The sequence below is a fragment of the Lycium ferocissimum genome, chromosome 11 (genome assembly GCF_029784015.1).
Source record: "Lycium ferocissimum isolate CSIRO_LF1 chromosome 11, AGI_CSIRO_Lferr_CH_V1, whole genome shotgun sequence".
Classification (NCBI taxonomy): domain Eukaryota; kingdom Viridiplantae; phylum Streptophyta; class Magnoliopsida; order Solanales; family Solanaceae; genus Lycium; species Lycium ferocissimum.
This window is the reverse complement of record NC_081352.1, coordinates 12,914,785-12,936,118: the sequence shown is the minus strand read 5'-3', so window position 1 is coordinate 12,936,118 and position 21,334 is coordinate 12,914,785. Positions and strand designations below refer to the sequence as shown.

The following is a 21,334-nucleotide window of genomic DNA, read 5'->3' as shown; positions in this document are numbered from 1 at the left end:
GTGCAGCAAGATAGTATCATAGGCTAACCAAGATTAGTTCACGCATATAAGCATAAAATCAACAAGATAAACAGATAGGCACATAATACTCAAATTCAAGTCACAAAATATTCCATAACTAAATCACAGCCTAAGATGAAGCTTCTATACCACAAGTCTGTCCAATCTCAATAATCTCACCCGGTAATCACAAGTCTAAGTTCCGACCCTAGGTAGAGTCACTAATCCATAATCTCACTCAGTCAACGATCATATCTATACCACAACAGCCGTTTCAACAAACCATACAAAAATCAGAACTAAATGAGCCATATAATAATACAGAATAAAATGTAATGAAATGCAATGTAAAATATAATGATGTGCAATGCAATACACTGGCCAAATACTCCAAACCTGTACACACATGCTAAATGGTAATGTTTTCCCCAAATAGTCATGACATGTAGGGGACCCATGGTGTCCATGCACCAATCGTTCCGGAACGAACCTCAGACCACGAGCTCACAACTAGGCCACATTGCCATCCCCTGTCAAATGTGCCTTAATAGATGTATATGTTTCATCTCAAAATCTCATCAACAATACCTCATGATCAAATCACAATGAATAACTCAATAAGACATATCAAGGCCAGAAACAATGAGGTACAGTCATAGCAACACAAGTCATAACAAGACTCACCAATAACTCTGCTCAACCATAGCCTAATTATACAGCTATCTCAATCAATCAGTGAAGGGTATATATGAACATCTTTCTCTCAGCAATTCCAAACCATTTCCATAATGTATGAATGTATGAATGTAGAAATGGGTGTAAAATATGGCAAATCAATGCACTAAAATAACAATGAAGCACAAGAAGTCATAATGCCATAAGTCATATCAAGACTTAGATGAATCAACTCAACTATGGAATGAATCATACAAACCATCTCAGTCAACATAAAGAGTCTACGTCCCTCTTTACTTCCAAATATAACGAGTACACCTCACAACTAAATCTTATATCACCAAGGTATTCCATTTTATCGTATATCATCATCAACACCAAGTCATAACTCAATATCAATATACGTATGCAATGAGAATGTATGCCATGCACAATATCATTATCAACAGTAAGTCATACGTCAAGTTTCCATCTTAGTACTACCATAAATATGTATCACGATTCAGGTCTAAGCTCATTATCCTTCCTTTCTCCGATGATATTTGTCACAATAAGAGAGAATGAAGTACTACGTATATCACAACACAACAATTCAGGTAACAAGTCTAATCACAACAATAAGGCAACAAGCTACCATCAATAACAACCATCCTAATAGAACTCCATCCCGAATCACCACAGTATGAATACAACTACACCTTCACAATGCGTAAATAACGGCGACAAGCCCACATATTCAGAAGTTATACCAACCTAGATAATATCCAACCATACATCTTGTCCGAGGAACTAGTCATGCTTTCTCCCCTCAATTCTACACAATATATACGTTTCACTAATCAAAGTCTAACTAAAGTAAGCCGTAACCTACCCCGAATGCAGAACAGGAGCCACGAACTACTCCGCAAGAGCCTTTTGTTTCTGAAACACCTCAAAATGATGGTAGTCTAGTATATACGACAGACCATAATGCTAAGTAAGCAACATGCCATCTAATCAACAATACAACAATTAGGGAAGAAGACCCAATTACTTCTACCCCTTTCAATTGGGTGAACTATCTTTTAATGGTAAATTTATCATAACTTCTATCCCAACAATCATTAACCTCTAATTTATGGGTTTCTAATCAATTTAGCCTTTCAAAACAAATTTTAGGCCAAAGTTCCCATTTTTATTAGAACCCTATTTTTCAATGCACAATTCTCATTATTAATAATTGAATTCTCATCCTAGGAAGTGATAATCTATACTCCTAGATGACAGAACAGTAATAAAATTACTTTCCATAATTGATTCAAGATTTTACTATTTCTAGGGTTCTAGGACCTTCACCCACCATTGATGGACCTTAAACTAATCATGGAACTTGAAGAAGAAAAGGGAATGAACCACATAAAGATTAGAACTTACCTTCAAGGAGGAATTTCACCCTAGCCTTAGAAAATCGTCTCTCACTTTCTTGAGAAGTGTTTTTGGTGTTATGAGGGTAATGACTTCAAAATTTGAATATAAAAATAGGTTTCTGCCCCTGGCCTTCGCTGCAGCGGTCCCTAGCTTCACTGCAGAGCTGCAACAGTTTCGCTGCAGTGATGATGAGCTTCGCTGCAGCATCGAATACGAGCGCGACAAAATCCAAATCCTTCTGAAACTCTTCAGAACCTCACCAAAACTTGTGGACAAGTTCAAAATCATCATATTAACTTGTTGGAACTTCTAAGACATTGACAAGGGGTTATCCTAACCCGACGTTGACCGTGGTCAACTTTAACTCGTTAACTAAACTTATTTCGTCACGAATAACTCAAATCACACTCAAACCATTTGAAAACCAAACCAATGACTTTACTAAGTCATAAGTCATATTAATAGGACTCGGGGAAGGGACAACAAGGGAAAATGGGTCAAAAACACTATTAATGACCAAACAGGTCGTTACGCCTAGCTATTTTGAAGTCTCACAAGGATACTTATCACGATTCTTTGGACAACAGACTAGACCTTTCCAATGCCCTGTTGGATACTGATGTGGATTTTATGGCCGCCGAATCTGCTATGGGAAATTTCCTATCATCTGAGGACAGTAGCTCCACCCCATATAATAAGGAGAAAGGTGTTACTCTGGTGCTCAATTTTGCCATTGTTGTATAAGCCCAAAGCACATTCGGTAGCTTGGAAGGCCAAGAACCCTTAGCGTCCTCCAATTTCTTCTTCAAGTTCTGAATGACAGTTTTGTTTGTTGATTCGTCCTAACTATTCCCACTTGGGTGATACGGAGAAGAAGTTATACGCTTGATGTTCAAATCCTCCAGGAACTTAGTGACCTTGGAACCAATAAACTGTAGGCAGTTGTCACAAGTTATCTCCTTCGGGATTCCGAACCAGTAGATTATGTGCTACTAAATGAAGTCTATTTCCTCCTTCTCCCGAACCTTCTTCTATGCTGCTGCCTCAACCCATTTAAAGAAATAGTTAGTTAGCATCAGCACGAAACGCACCTAACTAGGTCTTGCTGGCAATGGCCCGTCTATGTCCATCCCCCACTTCATGAATGGCCAAGGTTAAATTACAGGATGGAGCTCCTCACCTAGCTGATGTAGCATTTGAGCATACCACTGACATTTGTCACATTTGCAGATGAATGCCTTTGCATCCTCCTCCATTCTAGGCCAGTAGTATCCGGCCCGAAGCAACTTCTTAGTGAGTGACTCCGCACCTTAATGATTGTCATAGATACTTTCATGGACCTCTCACATTACATAGTCAGACCCTTCTGGTCCTATACATCTTTCCATTGGACCAAAGAAACACCTTTGGTTGAGCAAAACATCTACGATTCAATATCAAGCTGCCTTAGCTCGTAAACCCAATGATTCCTTCAGATCCTCTGGCAGCTTTTCGTGGTTAAGATAGTCCGAAAATTCATTCCGCCAATCCTAAACTAGGCTTGTAGAGTTGATCTCATCATAACCAGTCCAGTATAGTGCCGAGTGTAGCAATTGGACCACTGACTCAGAACTCAAGCCCGATGCCTCTGTTGAAGAGCCCAAATTGGCAAGTGCGTCCGCTTCTATATTCTCTTCTCTAGGTACGTGCACCAAAGTCCACTTTTGAAATCGGGCAAGCAATGTTAGCACCTTTTCAAGGTACCGCAGCATGCACTCATCTTTGGCCTCAAACACACCGTGCACTTGATTTACCACCAAAAGTGAGTCATACTTTGCCTCAATGACCTCTGCGCCGAGTCCCCAGGCTAGCTCAAGACCTGCAATCAAAGCTTCGAACTCCGCTTCATTGTTAGTTAGAGGCACGCTACTAATCGCTTGCCTCAAAATTTCTCCTGTTGGAGTGTGGAGTACCACACGCAGCCCCGTTCCTTTAACGTTGGATGCCCCATCGTTGAAGAGCCTCCACACTCCGAGTGCAAGCCCCGATACCAAGGAAGCCTTCTTTTCGGCTTGGGGAGTTATACCCAGGTTAAAATCAGCCACAAAGTCCGTGAGGACTTGTGATTTGATCGTAGTATGGGGCTTATATGTAATATCAAATTTACTTAACTCAATTGCCTATTTGGCCAACCGCCCTGATAAATCCGGCTTGTGAAGCACATTCCGCAAAGGAAACGTGGTCACAATAGCAATTGGGTGACATTGGAAATATGGTTGGAGCTTTTACGAAGCCATTACTAGAGCAAAGGCCAGCCTTTCCGAGAGAGGGTACCGCGTTTCAGCCCTCGACATAACTCGGCTTACATAATAGACAGGAATTGCGTGCCTTGGTCTTCTCGTACTGGGACAGCATTTACCACTAATTCCGATACGACCAAGTAAACCATTAACACCTCTCCGTGTTTCGACTTTGACATGAGCGGAGGGGAGGACAGGTATGCCTTGAGATCTTGCAGCGCCTACTGACATTCCGGTGTCCATTCAAACTCGTTCTTCTTTTTGAGCAAAGAGAAAAACTTGTGGCACTTCTCTAAAGACCTAGATATAAACCTGCAAGCGCGGCTATGCCCCAGTAAATACATGCACTTGAGCCTATTGTAATGTAAAGTCATGAAAGCCTGCCAGTTAATCGTTGTACCACCTTGACATCCTGTAGCGTATCCGGAATGTCCTCTATTGTCTTTATCTTCCCTGGGTTTATTTCAATCCACCTTTGAGAGATAAGGAAACACAGGATTTTCCCAGATCTGACCCCGAATGCGCATTTCTCCAGATTCAGCTTCATGTTGTACTGCCTCAGGACTCAAACGTATCCTGCAAATGACTTATATGGTCCCCAATACGGAGACTCATGACCAACATATCATCAATATATACTTTCATTATTTTCCCTATTTGTTGCTCAAACATTTTGTTTACAAGCCTCTGGTAAGTGGCTCCAGCATTCTTCAAACCAAAGGGCATTACATTATAGCAGTAAGTACCAAATTTGGTGATGAATGAGGTTTTCTCTTGATCCTCTGGGTGCACCCTTATTTGGTTATACCCTGAGTAAGTATCGAGAAAACTCATTACTTCATGACCGGTGTTACACCTCGTGAATTTTCGCATCGTCGTAAGCCAACTAATGTGAGTCCAGAGATGCTATGATACCCCTATAAGGTTAAGGAAGACTTTTAATAAGTGTTAGACAAGTATTTAAAGGTTTCGGGATCAAGCGAATCATAGAAATTAGGTTCGTTGAAAATTGGAAAAACTTGGAAGAATTTTGGATAGGATTTTTGGTCCAACTTCAAAGAGGCATATCTACTAGAATATGAGGAGTTACGGAATCCATAACCTATGTAAATTGAAGTTCACCAAGTCTTGTTTCTAATGCAACTAACAGATCGCATTTCTGTGAAGTACGGAGGAAAGTACGATCCGTACAAAATTTTGGGCGTATTTTGCCAAAATTTCCAAAAAGTTAAAAATTTTAACTCCAAAGTACGGGATGAACAGTAGCATGTACTTTGAAGTACGGGATGACCAGTAGCCCGTACTTTGCCCGAAATTTTCAAGATTTGAAGTCGGTGGAATTTTTTTCTAAGACTATAAATAGCCATTTCCACGACCTAGGCTTCATTTTTTCACCCAAATTAAATCCCTAATGCCTCTCTAAGCTTCCTTTAACATCCATAACCACCCTAAATCAAATCGAGGAAGGATCAAACTCTTAAATCCTCAACTAGTTTATAAAAAGGTGTTTTCTCTTGTTTCTACATAGAGTTGTGGTGAACTTGGCCTTGAAACAAGTTGTGTGAGTTGAAGTTCTTCAAATACAAGGTATGTTCTTCACCCGATTTGTATGGTTGAGTTGATGTAAAGGTTTAATACCCCTTAAAAAGGAAAATAATTAAAGTAGAGAAGCTATAAGTGTTGTAGTGAAGAAGATGACTATGAGGTGAACTCGAAAAGGGGATTATGGTTAAATTTGAGACTAATTTGAATGTAACTTCTTGATTATGATATTATGGATGTTGTTATTGTTGTTTGGGAGCTGTTTTGCAATATGGTGGAAGTCGATAAAATAGGTGAAGTGCTGCCTAAATTCCGTTAGCCTTTTAGTTGCTCTAGTTTGAACTTAAGCATGTTTTCAAGACTTAACCTTATTATAAATCCTCTTGAATGTAGATTTTGCGGGCTTTGGAGGAAAACATTAGTAGTTAAGAAGACGTGAAGGTATGTAAGGCTAACCCTTTCCTTTCTAAAGGAATGATTTCATAGTTGTCAACCTACACATGATATCCACAACATTCCTATTCCTAGAAACACTAGAAGCCCATAATTTTCATGATTCTTATGATATAGTTGATAATGATCCTTATGATGATAATGATGATGATTTCAATTCTAGAAATGCCAAAGCTTGAAGTTCTTAATGTTCTCATAATACTATTGAGTTTGTCACATGATTATTGATTGTATTCATTGTTGTTGATCCCATCTTATAATAGTTGTTCTTCCAAGTGGGATATGGCGATGATGATGATTCCATAATAGAAATCGGAGGTTTACTGAACTTATGTCACTCCGATCGAGTAGTAACATTTTATTTGGGCTCTCGTGCATGCTTTATCTATATGTATGTATTTTCTCACACCGTGCCGCGCTATAGTCGGCCGGGCAGGCTCGTAGATGCTCACACCACTGCAATGGGCAGCTTATGATATCGTCCCAAACGCGGGATGCCCGGACGCTAGATAATGATGATGTGATGATAACACCGCGCCTATATGGTTGGGAAGTATACTATATATATATGTATAAGATGTTTTTTTTAAAAAAAAAAAAAAACTAAGCGTGCATGCTATCTGCCTTAAGAGGCAATCAGATGCACATGTTATCTCTTTTATCTCATGCTCCTCGTGTCTTTATTATGTTATTGTTCATACTTTACATACTCAATACATTATTCGTACTGACGTTCTTTTGCTTGTGGACGTTGCGCTCATGCCCGCAGGTAGGTAGGGAGACGGATCAGATCCCTAGGAGCTTCATTTGCGGAGTCTCAGGAGCGCTCCATTTGCTTCGGAACTGCAGTCTATTGGTCTTACTCTTTTGTGTACATGTTTGGGCATGACGGGGTCCTGTCCTGTCTTTATGACTTCTAGCATTCTGTATAAAGGCTCACAGACATGTGTGTACACAGTTGGACGTGTCATAACCCCATCGGTTCATATCTTATATATCGTTTTTTTTTGTAGCCTTATGGGCTTGTATTTATGTATATATGGGGCAGAGTTGATGATAATCATACAAATGAGCTTATATTCTAGAATTTATGCCAGACTATGCTAATCGTGAGTTAGATATATGGTCCACCGAGATACGACTAAAGAAGCATGCTAGGTGGTGCTCGGTAGGTTAGCTCCGGGTGCCCATCATGGCCCTCAGGTTGGGTCGTGACAACCGATCGTGGCATCGATCATTTGATCGATGCTCGGAAGGGAAATGAATCCTTCGGCCAAGCTTTATTTAGGTTTTTAAAATCTATGCACATTCTAATTTATTGCCCTTTTTCGGTACTACAACTACGTTTGCCAACTAATTAAAGATCTTCACCATAATACTTAGTAGTCTAGTGTGATATAGTTCAACACCAGATGTTTAGCCTATCATTTAGGCTAAAGATAATATATGAAATTTATAAAATGAAATAAAAGAAAAGAAAATTACCTAGGGGAGTTGTGTTGTAACCAGAGGAGAGAGAGCTGTAGCAAACTTCAAACTTTTATTTATAGAGATTTTTTACAAGAGAGAGAAGGCAGTGTATGAAAGCTTGCCCTTCTCAGTTACAAGTGATCCTTTTATAACGGATCATAAAGCAAAATGACAAAATGAGAAGATAAGGATGGCCGACAAAGAAAAAGAAAAAGCTATCTTTAATAAAGTAAAAGTACAATAATTAAATAAAACAAACTACTTTGCTTTATTAAAGCTATGCTTTTATAAAAGCTGATTCTTTGTGGGTAGGTCCACCTTATCACTTTATTTTGGTTTTGCCTTTATCCTTTGCGGTGCTGGAAGCTTCTTCCTTTTGGCTGTTGAATTGTGCCAAAAATTGTGAAAAGTCTTCCGTATGACCAGGACTTTGAGATTCTCCAGCTAAAACATGGCTATCACCTTTTTCTTCATCTTCTTCCTCATTTTCTTCATTGTCTGTGGTATGACCAACTGATGTCATAGAAATGTCTGGAGAAATTTGAGAAATATCAACTCTAAGATTCTTGGATAAATCCTTTTTAAATTCCTCCATATAAAGAGCTATAATTTCTTCTTGGGATATAATCCCTTTTTTCATCTGAATTTGGCGTGCAATATGTTGGAAAGGGCTAGGAACTTCCCTTTGTCTGGAATTGATCGATTCCCTATAACTAGCAATAGTAGTTTCGATCTGGTTTATTAACTCTTGCCCTGGAATGGTTCTATCATTTGATTTTTTGAGCAATTTTTTCCAGAACTTTGTATAAAAAATCCTGTTGAGACAAGGTATATTGGGGGTATTACCCACTTCCACAGACCACTTCATTATCCATGGGATAGAGAACTCAATGAAGAAATACATATTAGCAATTCCTTCAAAGAAAATATTATTAGTTTCCAAATCTATAATCTTTGGAGAAACTTCAACCCATTCAGTATATAAACTTTTGAATGGTTTGAGTAAAATCTTTATGGTTGGACCATAATTAATCCACCATAGACAAATCCAATTTGGGATGCCTTGTTTATAAACATTGGCACAAACCTTTATGAACCAAGAATGCTTTTTCTTAGGATTTTCATATAAAAAGACTTTATTAAAAGCTTCAACATAATCCCAGTAATTAAATTTAACTGGAACTTTTTGTTCAGGATGGGTGTAATCCCTTTCCTTTAAAGTACTTAACCCCCATTCATTGGGAGAGAAAAAAAAAATTCTAATAATTTTTGAAAAGTTACAAACTTTTTTGCTAGTAGCAGGATAAAAATGCTGAAATTCTGCTGATCCGAAAGATGAAAGGACCATCTCATAATTCATACGATATTTATAAGTAATCGTGGCATATGGTGCTTGATCAAAATACTTGTGCATTATTTGCCAAGGTTCATTTCTCCATTGGAGATCATCATTTTCTATGAGAATAATTAATTCTCGGTTATCATTTTGTTCATATGAATCAGTGTCCTCGTGATCATCATCTGCAAGGGCACTAAAGTATGATGGAGGCATATTATCCTTCTATTTTTGGGATTTTATAAAATCCAAATATTGTTGGTATGTAATTTCTTCCTTAGTATTATTGGAAGATCCTGCAATATTAGCAGCTATTAGCCTTTGATTGCCCATTTGAGCAAGAACAGTACCACGACCTGTTCCTTTTGATGTTGTTCCTCTTCCTCCCCGTCCTCTATTAGAGTTGGGGCTAAATTGTGGCCTCATCCTGCAAATAAGATGAATAAGAGTTATGAACTCAAATATTCCCTTGTTAGAAAATCAGGGAGACTATTATCTATCCCTTTCTTATAATGAATTTCAAAATCAAATGGGGCTAATAGTGCCTGCCATCTTGCAAACATTTGTTTAGAAACATCATGCTTGCAATCTTTATTAAAGATAAATTATGCAACTTGGCAATCAGTTTTTATTAAAAACTTTTGATTATATAAATCTCCTTAAAAATTAAGTACACATTTTACCATGGCAAGAATTTCTTTAGCCACAGTAGCATAGTTTTTCTGGCTAGTATTCTATTTACCAGAATAAAAATGTATTAAATATTCATGTTTATCATCTGGGGAATACTATTTCAGTATTCCTCCATAGCCAATATCAGAAGCATCTGTTTCAATGATATTTTGCCAAGTAGGATTGGCTAAAGTAAGACAAGGAAGATTATGAACTTTTTCCTTAATCCTGCGAATTGCTTGGGTATGATCATCAATCCATGATTTTGGAATCTTTTTTAATCTATCATATAAAATAGATGTATCTTTTGCTAAATCTTTAGAAAATGGTGAAATATAATTTAAGCTTCCAAGAAATCGTTGAAGCTGAGTCTTATCAGTAATAATATCAGGAAATTTAGAAGCAAATTTTATACTTCTATTAATTGGAATAATTTTTCCTTTTTCAATATTATGACCCAAAAATCTTTTTCCCTTTTCAATATTATGACCCAAAAATCTAACTTTGGTTTGAAAAAGAGACATCTTTGGTTTGGATATAACCAATCCATTTTGTATAATTACTTTCTTGAATATATCAAGATGTTTAAAATGCATTTCTGAAGTATTTGAAAATACTAAATTATCGTCAATATAAACAATGATAAAATTACTATAAGGCATAAAAATATCATTCATGATTTTTTGAAATTCTGAAGGGATATTTTTAATCTAAATGGCATAAAATTCCATTCGAATTGCCTAATAGGGACATTAAAAGTAGTTTTGAATTTATCTGCTTTGGCAATTTGAATTTGCCAATATCCCGATTTTAAATCAAATTTGGAAAATATAATAGCATGTGGAGTTGATCCAATAAATCCTTTTTATTAGGGATTGGATATCGAATCCATTTAAAACCTTATTAAAGGGTTTATAATTAATAACCAACTTAGAAATTCCTCGTTCCTGTTCGGCATATTTATTAATATAAAAGGTTGTACATGACCATGGAGATTTCGAAGATCGTATAAGACCTTTTTATAAAGGGAAGAAATCTCATTTTTGCTTAATTCTAAATATTCATAATTCATTTGACAGGGTCTTGCTTTAGTAGGAATATTTTCCTCTGAAAAAGTTTATTCATATGGAAGAGTAAGAATATGTTTTTTTCTTTCCCAAAAAGCATTAGGATGATCACTACAAATTTGTAATGAAAATTGGTTTTTTAAGAAATCTATTTTTTTGTAATTTAGGATTTTGCAAAATCTCTTCAATATTAAGAGTGTAGATTTCTTGTTTTAGAAAACTGATTTGTTGATGTTTATTCATTAACCTATCTTTTATCTCATGTATAATTCTGGAAAATGGTTCAGTTATAAACTGGAATTCAATAGTTTTTCCTTCAAAGGTTCCTATAATACCTTTAGTATCCCATTTTTGGATAGGAAATATTTTTTGAAAAAATGGGGTTCCCAAAATAATTTCATTTGAAATATCTTTTACTAAGACAAAACTTTGTGGTATACAAATTCTGTCTTGACAAATATAGGCTTTTGGTAATTTAAAAGTAATACCCATTTTCTGCCCATTAGCAGATCTTAAACTATGAGTAGTTTTATAAAAATATTTTGAAGGAATTAATCCTCCTTGAATACAATTTAAATCAGCTCCACTATCAACAAGAGCAGTAAATTCCTTTTTGAAATTGTAATCAATTAAAAGAGTAACCTGTATGAAAAAAAATTGGAAATTAATTATTTTCATAGTTGTGAGGAAATTTCCTTCGAAAGTTTCTCCTTCCATGGCTGTTTCTACCATAGTGTGATGGATGGGAGTTTGTATGACGAACTTTCCTTTGTCCTCAATCTTAGAAATCCTTTCATCTAGGATTCTAGTATGATGTCTGAGACTAGAGATTTCTTGTTTGAGATTAGAAATCTCTTTTTCCAAATCATGGATTGTAGCGCAGAGTTGATATGATATTCCTCCTTTCCTTAAGAAGTCTTTTAACTTCTGCCATGGTGTATGGACCTAATGAGTCTCTTATTTGGATACCAGGTTGGATATCTGGTTTCTTAGGTGTTTTGTCAAGTTTATCAATGGAGCTTCTACTTCTCAGATTAGAGAAACTGACACTAATAGAGTCAGTGGTCTTAAGATTGACTAGGATAATATTGTTACTAGTATTCCAGACATAGAATTGACTGTGTCTGAAATGGAATTTAAAGATATTTAATGGATCAAGATAAAAAAATTGATTTTAGCCGGGGGTCACCCGCAAGACTGAAAATTAGCAATGAATTATATACACCCACATGAGAGCCATTTAGAAAATGGTTTTTTTGCAAGTTTTACTAATAGTGAAACGACATGTTTTCAAAATGAATTTTATAAAGATCTTTCTCAGATTAACCAAATTATATTTTTTGTTCCTTGGTTTATACACAAATATGTTGACAATTATATCTCTGTTTTGGAGCGCAAGTGATATGATCCTACTTGGCACACTTCACTTCAAGACATCCACCCAAGGCCAAGGCATGGAACTTCACACTCTACAAGCGGCGTGGATGACAAGGATGGCATGGAAGGCCTTTGGAGGCTCTTGTGAGCCACACAAGATGGCTTACGATGTGTGGAAGGTAGCTTGGGCGAGGCTCGGAGAAGAAGCTACTAGAAAGGAGGCCTAGAACTCAAAAGTGGCTAGAAGTGCAAAGGGATAAAAATGCAAATATGGCTAGACGTGCAAAAGAAGGGGCATAGATGCAAATGGTCACAATTGCAAGCTTTGAGGATTGGATGATGGCTATATGTGCAAGACGGAGTCTTTTCAAGTTTCAAGCCAACATCCAACTAGCCAAACAAGGCCCTTGCCTCATTAATGGCATTTTTGTAATAACTTTGTCTTCTTTAGTCTAGGAGTATAAATACTAGACTTAGATATTTCATTTACTTAGATTATGGTGAATTGAGAATACTCCTTTGGAGAGATAGATTATTTAGCTAGGATTAGCTTTAGATTAGTGATAGTTAATGGTGGATTCCATTTTTGGTTTTAAACCGATTTCCATTGATTTCATAAAGGGTTGTTCATTTGTGGATTCAATTGAATTTCCCTTGCCTTGATTTCAAATAGTATAGGTTCTTTGAATTGAATCAAATTGAGAGGGTCTAGGTTTCATATACTTAGGTTTGCTCATAGGTTCATTATTCATTGGGTCTTGCTTCTATCCCTCTTCTTCTCCTCCCAAATTCTTCACTTCTCATCCCTTGATTTCTTCGTTATCTTTATTTCCGCGTATTTGTTGTTTGAATCCGTGTCTTCCACAAGTCGGATCCTATCAGCAAGTACGAACTAACTAATGGAGAAGTGGTTAGTGCAGTATTTTCCTCCACAGCAATCATTTCAAATTAGTAAAGATGATAAGACTCTTCATTTTGCAGCATTTTCAAAATTATTTGAAAATGATACTTTACAAGTAACTGTTAAGCATCTTAATAATATGCTTAAATAGCAAAACTATGCTAATATTTACATAACTATCTTGGGTGAACACATTCTTTCACTAAATGATAGAATTGATAAACTATTTTCTCAAATAGAGGCATTACAAAGTTCCACCCTTAATGAAGGAAAAAAGGAGGAAGTTATTACTACTCCAAGTATATAGCCTCCACCTGAAATAAAGGATTTTAAATTAAAACCTTTTTTAGAATTAGCTCAAATGCTTGATGAGAAATTTAAAGATTTCCATATCAATCCTTCAATAGCTGAGGATGACAATTATAAGGCCAAAATAGCAGTGGATATAAATAAAATAGATGAGTATTATGCTGTTAAGCCATATCAGAGGATGATTTATTATCCTAGGCCTACTCCCCAAGATGTCTTAATAAAAGAAGAGCAGTAAGTTAATAATACAAGCTATAGTGGGAAAGAAATCTATGAATGGAACATAGATGGATACAATGAAAGGCAAATCTATTGTACAATGCATAGAATGTTGATGTATGGTACAATCAGCAAAGTTAATAAAAATAGTGAGCGTACTATCGCAGACATGATTATAGCAGGTGTTACTGGCCAATTAAAAGGTTGGTGGGACAATTATCTTACCGAAGACCAACGTGGAAGTATTCTTAATGCTGTCAAAAAAGAACCAGGAGAAAACCAAGAAATAATCTTAGTTTCGACTGCTGTTTATACACTAGTTCTTAATATTATTGAGCATTTTTCAGGACGATGGTCAGCTAATAATGAGACCATTAGGAGATTACTCCAAAATCTGAGATGTAAAACTCTTACTTCATTCAGATGTATAAGGATATATTCCTTTGTCGGGTTATGGAATTACCCGAATGCAATCATAACCATTGGAAGTCCAAATTTATAGATGGATTACCAGCCTTTTTTGCGTAAAAGAATAAGGAAAGCTCTTAGGAAAGGGGAAACAAGTATAAATTATAGCAATTATACTTATGGAAGTCTAATAGGCACATGTATGCAATAAGGTTTGGCTCTATGTAATGAGATTAAGCCGAACCAGCAAATTAAGAAACATGGTCTTACCGAAAGACAACAATTAGGAGAATTTTGTGGGCAATTTGGATTAGAAATGCCACAAACAAAAAAGCCTCATAGGCACAAAAAGAGAAAAGATTTCCAAGCATGGAAAGAAAAACGCTTGAAAAAGAAATCCAAGCGAAAGAAAGATTTCAAACAGAGGAAGGATTTTATTAAATCCAAAAATCCTAAGGCCTGTTATAAGTGTGGCAGAGTTGGTCATTTTTATAAAGATTGCAAAGTCAAGGAAAAGATTAAGAACCTTGATATTGATAATAACTTAAAGGAATCATTATACAAAATCTTGTTGAATTCAGAACCAGAAAATTCAGGTTTTGAGTCAGATGAATCAAGTGACTCTTCATTAGATGAAGATATTAGAGTCCTTGACAATGAAAATTATATTTCAACCATTTCAGATGATGAATGTCTTCCTTGTCAAATAGGACAGCCCTGTACTAGTAAGGGAAAAGAAGATGATGAGTTTTATAATCTCTTTTCACAATTTCAAGAAACTAGTATTAATGTCTTGGATGGTAATAACCTCATGGATCTACTAAAGATTATTAAAGATCTAGAACTTCGGTCCGAAATCATTGATAAACTTGACGAAGCACCTAAGGAACCAGATATCCAACCTGGTATCCAAATAAGAGAGTCATCAGTTCCATACACCATGACAGAAGTTAAAAGGCTTCTTAAGGAAAGGAGGAATATCATATCAACTCTTGCTACAATCCAAGACTTGGAAAAAGAGATTTCTAATCTCAAACAAGAAATCTCCAGTCTCAGACATCATAATAGAATCCTAGATGAAAGGATTTCTAAGATTGAGTTCATCATACAAACTCCCATCCATCACACTATGGTAGAAACAGCCATGGAAGGAGAAACTTCCAAAGCAACTCAAGAAGGAAATTTCCTCACAACTATGGAAATAATTACTTCCCAAAAAAATTTCATACAGATTACTCTTTTAATTGATTACAATTTCAAAAAGGAATTTACTGCTCTTGTTAATAGTGGAGCTGATTTAAATTGTATTCAAGAAGGATTAATTCCTTCAAAATATTTTTATAAAACTACTCATAGTTTAAGATCCGCTAATGGGCGCGTAAAATGGGTATTACTTTTAAATTACCAAAAGCCAATATTTGTCAAGACAGAATTTGTATACCACAAAGTTTTGTCTTAGTAAAAGATATTTCAAATGAAATTATTTTGGGAACCCCATTTTTTCAAAAAATATTTCCTATCCAAAAATGGGATACTAAAGGAATTATAGGAACCTTTGAAGGAAAAACTATTGAATTCTAGTTTATAACTGAACCATTTTCCAGAATTATACATGAGATAAAAGATAGGTTAATGAATAAACATTAACAAATTAGTTTTCCAAAACAAGAAATCTATACTCTTAATATTGAAGAGATTTTGCAAAATCCTAAATTACAAAAAAATAGATTTCTTAAAAAACCAATTTTCATTACAAATTTGTAGTGATCATCCTAATGCTTTTTGGGAAAGAAAAAAAACATATCGTTACTCTTCCATATGAAGAAAACTTTTCAGAGGAAAATATTCCTACTAAAGCAAGACCCTGTCAAATGAATTCTGATTATTTAGAATTATGCAAAAATGAGATTTCTTCTCTTTTACAAAAGGTCTTATACGATCTTCGAAATCTCCATGGTCATGTACAACCTTTTATATTAATAAACATGCCGAACAGGAACGAGGAGTTCCTAGGTTGGTTATTAATTATAAACCCTTTTAGCCGAGGTGGCGTTTAGGGCTGTTTTTTGACTTGTTCTGAGATTGGACAAACCATCGCCAGGGTTATTAACCTATAAAAGATCCTCAGTAGCGCCATCCCAAAGTGCGATCCTGCAGTTAATGGTATCAGAGCGATAGTACGGAAGTAGTAATAGGTGATATATGTTCAACACTCTTTCTTCTAATGATATACTTAATTTATAAAATAGGAATTTATAAACTTAGAAAAAACTTAAGTTATAAATAACTTAAGTTATAATACATATAACTTAAACATATATAATTATATATAGTATACATAAGTATATTGATATATATAAGTATATTCTTAGTATATTTTTAGGTATATAGTATAACTTAAGCATATAACTTAATATATATATATATATATATATATATATATATATATATACGTATATCTTGTTAGTTGGTAAATATATAAAATTTACTTATAAACTTATATAACATATATAAATATACCTACATATATATATATATATATATATATATATATATATATATATATATATATATATATATATATATATATATATATATATTACTATACAAAAAACAAAAAAGAAGGAATTTTCTAATGTTTTGGACCGGTCCGGTTCTGGTTTCCATGTTTGGAACTGGTTAAACCGGAACCGGTGGCCGGTTCCGATTTTTAGACCGAAAATCGGCCAGTTTTATAGCCGGTTACCGGTCCCGTTGAACCGGTTAACAGACTTACTTCCTGTGCAATGGCATTTCCTCCGGTGACACTTAATTCTGACTCATCTTTGACTTATCCCTTAAGCCACGTGAGCTAACGATACAGGTCCAGCTGTGCTGTACGAATTTGGCCCAATACACCGTCACCCCTAAGCTGCAGATCAAAGATAAGATTCAGTTCTTTGGGTCCAATAATAGAGAAGATCTCATTGACACCCAAAAACTGTGACACAATGGTTGAAATTGCTCAGATTCTGTATAAACAATTGGTGCATCAATTTTGGTTGAAATTGCTCAAATTCCGTAGGAATTTTCATTTGAAAACAGAACAAAGATTTTCTTTTTCTTTGAAGAGAAAACAAGTTTTGTTGGACCTTTCAGGGCTATACAATATGTTCTATGAGGTTGCCCGTTCTGTAAAAGCACAAAAATTGACATTTTTTCCAAAAGTTGATAACTGTTTGGTTTATATGGAATATTAGTGTCAAATTACGAAAAACAATTCACTGAAAGTTGCTTTCAACATTATGTACACAACTCATCAACTATTGGCGAGTAGGATAAAAATAAAGACACTAAACATTTCACAGTGATGTTCGATAAAAAAAACTTGCCAACTGCAATTGTCATTAGATTGCTCCATCAACAATCTTACCTTTCTTTTAAGGGATTCTGGTGAATATCAAATGACTGAACCATTTCAATCAAATTAAGCGCAAAGAGACTAGAGTGAATTCTGCTAAGATGGTGGCATATTATGAATATTGACATCGCAAGGCAGGATCTTTGAAATCTTTATTGACTTGGTTATCATGTTTTATATACTCTAAGTTGACAAAATTGAATATCATGTATGGTATTATTCATATTTTTTTTACAATTTCGACATTGATTAATGCGATTTTTACGCCCACCATTAACTGATAACATTTATTACATAGCCATACTTTGCTTATTATTCATATTTTTTTACAATTTCGACATTGATTAATGCGATTTTTACGCCCACCATTAACTGATAACATTTATTACATAGCCATATTTTGCTTCACCGTTATACTATTTTCCACTTTCCGCTATTAGTTGCATAGGCAATTAGAACTAACCACCAAACTAGGACATTTTATACGTGGTGTTCTAGCATCTAATCCCAATAAGTATCTAATGTATTCTTGATTAAATGCACATGTTTAAGTCTAGAAAAAAATTGTTTTAAAAAAAATTAGGGCTGATAGACATCGTTTCTAGAAAGGGGATGAACATCGCGTTGTTTGTTCGGAAACATGTCTCAAGTGGCTCCATTTCTGTTAAATCTAACAGAATATTTGGGAGTGACTAAAAGTGTACCCCTTGTACAAACATGGTGGACTATGAATGCTCCATATAAAAGAACATGGATTATTTTAAGTCCAAAGTTAGAGATAATATGCTATTTTGATCCTTTTCTCCACAAGACTTAGTAGGCGTTTGGACATGCGATTTGAAATCATGGTTTGAAACCATGAGATGAAATCAGCGTTTGGACATGCATTTCATCTCATGGTTTCAAACCATGGTTTGAAATCCCAAATCATCCAAAAAGACATGATTTGGGGTTTCAAACCATGGTTACAAAAATTTTAAATATAAAACTTGACCCATAGCTTTATATTTTATAAAAAAAGACCTATAAGTTGGTCGATATTTTTAACAATTACTCCCAACAACCATTTATCAATCTTTATTTAAGTCTACCATGTGGGAGGATTATATTAAAGAGTAGTTACATTACTATTCATGTTAATTTTTTTTTTTATTGAACTAAAGTTTGATCAATTGATGTTGTATTTTTTAGAAAGGCTTTCTAGTAGCGTATTAGTTTTGTTGTGAAGTATGACTTGCTCATTTGGTAAGATTGTATAAGAATTGAGAATATTTTGATAGTTTTCACAACTTGTGGGGGTTTTAAGTTTATAAGAAAAAATATAACTTAAGAAATTCAAATTGCATGTCCAAATATGATTTCATGGTTTCAAACCATGTCCAAACGGCTCCTTAATAAGCTTATCGAATACAGTGCACTAAAAAAAATACAGTATATTAAATGACCATTTTTAAATGGTAGGAAAGTTATTAAATGACTATTTTCAAATATTACAAAAATAATTAAATAACTATTTAGTACGTCGTAAACACTTTTAAAAAGGTAAGAAAGACAAATAACATTTCGCTAAATGCCTCGGTGCGTTTTAATTTAATATAACATAGATCCATCAGATATTATTGTAACTAGACGGCGTATGAGCACGGGCCCAACACTTTGGATTATAATCTATCTGTGTATGTAGTTGGTTTGGATAGTGATAATATATATATTTTATATTGCTAATAAACATATATATATATATATATATATATATGTACTATATTCAAAACACGATTAATATAACATTATAGTTTGTGCTCCGTATCCAAAACTTTTTTATATTAGTGTTCACTACGAATACAAAGTTAACAAAAATTTATTAATACTTTTTAAAGAAGAAGACTTGTTTAAAAGAAAACCTGCTTTTCCCTTTTCGTATATAAAACAATAGCAATATTTAAGTATTAAATGGATACTTTGAATTTTAATTCGATTAGTTTAAAGGTGTAAAATATTCTATTGTTAATGTATGCTAAACAATACTTATTATTTTTTTCTATCAAATTTTAATTTGGATAATTCTAATTCAAATTATTAAATTAATTTTACATCTTTAAAACGAAACAAAGTAGAAATTTGATTTTCTATTTAAACGAAGAATTATTATTTTTTAATTTTTGGTAAATATTCTTGGTTTAGCTCATTTTACTTATCATGTTGTCTTTTGCACGATTTTTTTAAGGAAACGTCAATTAGAATTATAGTTTGACTAATTTACCTTATTCACTATTTGATCTCCATTTAATATTATTTTTTCTTCTACGACATTAATCTCTTTTCATATTTATTAGAGTAAGAATAAAAATGAAAAAGTAATTAAATTCTATCTTATTTTAAAATATAAATATTTTAAGATATCTGTATTAGATAATTAAGGCTAATATAAGAAAAGAAAGAAAATTATATGGTTTGCTTACTTAACTTTTTGAAGAAAACGACGATATAATGTTTTTCATTTATAATTTCATTTGCTCCCACTAATGGGTTGATACGCATGTGGCAATAAATCCACCATTATTGACTTAATAGGTGTATGATTTTTTAATATGGGGTGCACGTTTTATTTTTTGACATTGCTTTTTTTTTTTTTTTTAAATATAGGATCCATTTTTTTTTTGATATTGCTTGATTTTTTTAATATGGGGTCTATCTTTTTTTTTCTTACATGAGTTTGGAGATGGTGGGGTTCACTTTTTTTTTTAAAAATATATTTATTTTAGTAAACATAACAAATAAATGACATGGCGGAATAGCAAATACAACAGTTAAATATCTAGATTAGATCTCAGGCTAATATAAGAAAAGAAAGAAAATTGTATGGTTTGGCTAATTAACCTTTTGAAGAAAAGCAATAATATACGGTCCATATTTTTTACTGTACAATAATTTCATTTGCTCCCACTAATGGGTTGATACGCATGTGACAATAAATCCACCATTATTGACTTAATGGGGGTATGATTTTTTAATACGGGGTGCACGTTTTTTTTTTAATATGGGATCCACTTTTTTTTTTAATACTGCTTAATTTTTTTAATATGAGGTCATCTTTTCTTTTTGGCCAAACCCATTTTGAGCCACGAGGTGCTTTCGGATCTTTTTCGTACACGCTCAATCTCAGTGTGTTGTTAAAGCACTTACACTACCTAAAATTTGTTTCAATTAGACACTTTTTGCACAGTCAGCCAAATATGTAAAGTGAGTGTAGCAATCACTTTGGAAGTAATGCGTGGCAAGGTGACTAATTAAATAAAGACACGTGGCATATGTATTCAAAATAATTATTAAAAATAAAATATGACTAGAAGAAGTATTTTTACACTATTTAGTTAATTAAAAAAACAAAAAATAAAGAAAAGAAAAATCCTAATTTTCCAAGCACCACCTCGATCCACCTCCCATTTTCTTCAACCTCCATTCCCCTCTGCCATAACCACTACTTCCACAGCTTTCAATTGACTACAATTTATGAAATCTAAAAATCTTTCCTTCAATTATGATTTTCTATCTTTAAATGAGCTTTAATGGAGTCATCTCAATTTCTTCAATCCAAACTAACAAAATAGTGATTTTGATGGCTCCTTCAATTGATTTTGAATTATGGAAAGGTGAAATTATGTTTTCTCTTTAACTGGGTTTCATTTCTTGAATAGAGTGGTGGCCACGGAAACGGAGATAATATTATGTTTTCTCTTTAATTGGGTTTCATTTCTTGAATATAGTGGTGGCCATGGAAACGGAGATAATATTTTCTTGAAAGAGTGATTTCGATAGCTC

General features: G+C 34.2%; 1 long non-coding RNA gene across 1 annotated transcript; it reads left to right on the top strand.

Annotated features, from left to right (window-relative positions):
• The first annotated feature begins 3,353 nt into the window (after positions 1-3,353).
• LOC132037701 (uncharacterized) lies at positions 3,354-12,833 on the top strand. The gene is made up of 3 exons (XR_009409966.1): positions 3,354-6,344; positions 7,126-7,212; positions 12,295-12,833. It is a non-coding gene; the product is annotated as an uncharacterized LOC132037701 (long non-coding RNA).
• The last annotated feature ends 8,501 nt before the right edge of the window (positions 12,834-21,334 follow it).